Consider the following 4,007-nt stretch of genomic DNA (forward strand, 5'->3'; position numbering starts at 1 on the left):
TTTTTCTTTTAAGGTGGACCGAATAATTTGGTTTGGCCCGATTTATTCATGTTTTATAATCAAATTAGAAAAAATCGTGAATTTTACCATTTTTTTTTATTCGGATTCGGTCAGAATATTTCATATAATTCGGAAAAATTTGGTTTGGCTGAATAATTCGCAATTGCTAACTAGGGCCGCTAGTAGGGTCAATATCTACCTACTCCTACACACACTCATCAACATACGCTTGCATACGACAGGATTTAAGCTCACAACATGCCTCCCTTGGGTGTCGGCTCTTTAAGCCGAAGCTGGCATTACTAGCCTAAGCTAGTGTTCATTGCAGTCTTTAACTTGAATACACTTGTTTTGCACTGTTTTCCTACTCTTTAGCAAGGGTATCAAAATCTAAGCAAAACCCTTTATTGGAATTGGAATTTTTTGAATTGAACTGCACTGTATAAAAATGATCCAATATTAGTTTTGTAGGTCATTTTTTCAGTTCGATTCGGTTCAGAATCGCAAAACCGACGGTTAAACTGTAACCTGTTTCACTGTTTTGATGGGTCTTTACCCAAAATAAGAATAAACATGTTTTGGTTAGTTGCTTCTGTGTTTGATTCTTTGTGTTTTCATGGGATACTTGACATATTTCATTTTTGTATTTATCCCTTACCAAGAACAATTACAAATTCCATCATCTTCTTACTGCAAGTCTCAAAATTCAACTTTCAACTCTTCGAGTCCCACGGAGGTAATTCTTCTATTTTCTCTCCAATATCTATACTTCCTACTTCTTACTCCCTCTCTGATCTCTGAAAGTGAACCAATGAAATACATTACAAATTGAATTTACAAATTATTTTTCAAAATCGACACTATAAATCGCTTGAAAATCAGTTATGAATCGGATAACAAAAATTGATTAGAAATCAGTAAAATCCTAATCAGATGAAAAAAATTCTAATTTCAACCTATTCCTATCTGGTGTGGTTTTGATTTTACCTAATCAAAATGTAAAATGAATCAAAACTAGTTCGATTAACCAAAATCGCACCATTTGACACCCCTACTCTTTACTCTTCAGTAACTTATCAGTTCATATGTTTTATAGTTTTCTTTCAATCACAACTGTGTTCGCCAACTTGGGCTTCTTGAAAATTTTCAAGTTCACCCTCATCTATGGGCATCACATAATAGGCAGAAGGCTTAAGTTTTAAAGTTTGTTTCTTTCCAATAGATTTCTCATAGGAACGCTACTGGTTCTTCTTGAGGCTGTTGAAGAGCCTCCTGCTCAACATTATCATGTATCAATGTCATTTTGCAACATCTTGATAGTGATCTATTGCATTCAAAATCATCGTACAAAAATAAACTATCTTGGAATCAAACGGTTTACTTTATTGAAACTACGATGCATGTTCGATTGGAGAAGAGTAATCCACCATGAAAGTCTAGGGTTATAAACCCTAGTTTTCTCCTTCACACACACTCATACTCACAAAGGAGAGAAGGGAGGGATAGAGCAAACATGGGAGAGGAGAGAGAAGCTTCAAAAAAAATTGTGGCTCTCTCTCCCTTGTGTTGTAACCCGGCAGTCACTGAGAGGGGGTGAATCAGTGAGTCTAATTCCTATCCCAAAAAAACTGTCTGATGTCTGGACAAGAAAAACCTGATATACCTCTCCCTGTTTACACATAGTCGTATGCACACTTAGCCTCTCATAGGCACTTTCAAGTGTGACACCCATTTCATATTCCATGCACTTCAATATAAAATGCAAATAATAAGCACCCACAACACAGGGTTTTTACGAGGTTCGACAATTTACTTATATTCCCGGAGTAGTGCTTGTAAAGGCTTCGTACCTACTCAATATACTACTTTTGACTGCACCCACAATCGGGAGCACCCACACCCAATTTTCTCAAGCCGAAGCTGAGATGACACTCGTAGTACCGGTATAATGTGTAGCACCCACTGCACAGGTGCACCCACTAAGCACTCAATAAAGAATACAGTAAATTTGGGCTTATATCAATGCCCTACAATCAAGCTCTGCCTAGCATATACATCCACAACTAGCTAGCTTACAGTTCATCTACAACTAACCTAGAATGTATAAATTCATCCACAACTAACCCTAACATACATATATGCATATAATGTAAATCAAAGGTTAGAGAATCTCAAAACCAATTGCCTGGGATGACTGGAAACTTATACTGACAAGTTTAGTGCTCACACCTTCTCTCTCCTTGGCTTCTTGCTCTTTAAAGCAAGCACATCCTTGCTTTTTTCTCTTCCTTCTTGGTTTTGAGTTAATGTATCATTAACATACATCAACCATCTCTTTTACCTCCTTTAATGGCCTAAGAACATTTATCATTAAATATTCATATTCATTCAAGGACCAACAAAGAGGGGGAAGTTTCTCTTACCAAAACCTTAACCTTTCTTCACTCAAAACTCATTTTTCTTGCTTCCATAGTGTAGGACTTGAAAAAAAGAAGAATTAGCAACTTGGTTTACCTAAATCCGAGTTAAAATGAGGGAGATATGACCATTTGAAGTTGGAGCAATGAGATAGCCTGAAATGAAATCTTCGTAAGAGTGGTGTAGGCTCCGCTGGCGGAGCACGCAATAGGGGTGAAATCTGACCGTAGATCTCATATAAAAGATCTTATAATATAAGCCATCCGATTAAACCAATGGACAATAGATCCAAACCATTAGATTTGAATCTCGATGACATCATCATGACATATGCGCTGACATCATCAGAAGTGTTGTGGGCAACGGATTGGCTACATCAGCGTATATTTCGGATCTATGTCGGCTTAACCCATAAAGGAAAATCATTTAAAGACCATTAGATCTGGATCTATATGATCTACTTGATCCAGATCTAAGGGATTGGAATCTAAGCTTCGGTGATGATGCACATGCCACACACACTAGTCAATGCAATATGGTGTATCGTCAGACCATTATATCTAATACACTTCACCAATGAGGAGCTTTGGATAAGTATCTTCAACGCAAGCTCTTGCACGAAACGTCAGATCTGAATCTGACCTACGTGGCTCAATCTGAGCTATGTATTAAGGATCCCTCTGATTCTCTTATATACACATAAGCCCCTGCCTTCATGTTTCCAGTGCTAAACACCCCTTATCAACTAAGACCTTCAAAATCTCAAAATTTCATAAATGCCCTTAAAATTTTAAAAATAAATTCCAAAAAATCCACCCAACACCGAGAGCATACTGATGAATTTTTTGTTTGGATTTTCGAATCGGCTTTACGGAAACACTTATAAATTTTTCATACGATATCCGATCGAGATGAAATGAAGTGCTTTGGAACTGTAACTGGACGCTCTATAATTTCTCAGAAGACTCAATCATCTGACTCAACCATGTAAATAGACCAAAATGCCCTAGACCTTTCTAATGACACATCTTTCTCATACGGAACCAGAACGCGATGAAATCAGAACCGTTGGAAATATTGGATTTTTTTTTTTTGTATTGTTACATGGAGAACACTTCCTTTAAAAAATTCATCTTCAATGTCGAAACTACCCTCGACTGCCACAAATGCTGTAACTTCTTCATACAGTATTGAAATGTGACAAAATCAGATGTACTGGACTAGATAAATTATAATCTATATTTTTCATGAAGAAATGATCTTCCAAAAATGTATTTTTCACTGCTGAAAATGCCCCCGAGCGTAAATAGGTCAATTTTACCAGTTTTGACCCAGAAACCCGCATCACATACTAAGGATGTATCAAACCATTTCATGCATACCAAGCGGCTCTGTTATCTCATCAGTGACACTGGACATTACCATGTCATCATTTTCATCCATGTCACCCAAACTAGCCACGTCATCACCACCACGTGGCTGGGTTGCCAACAAGGACAACCATAAAACAACACCTTGTCCCTTTTATAATAAAATCCCTATTAGGATTTCCTCTTGTGGTCCAATTATATTTCTTCAACATAAGGCCA

This window comes from Macadamia integrifolia, chromosome 14, assembly GCF_013358625.1.
Source record: "Macadamia integrifolia cultivar HAES 741 chromosome 14, SCU_Mint_v3, whole genome shotgun sequence".
Lineage (NCBI taxonomy): Eukaryota > Viridiplantae > Streptophyta > Magnoliopsida > Proteales > Proteaceae > Macadamia > Macadamia integrifolia.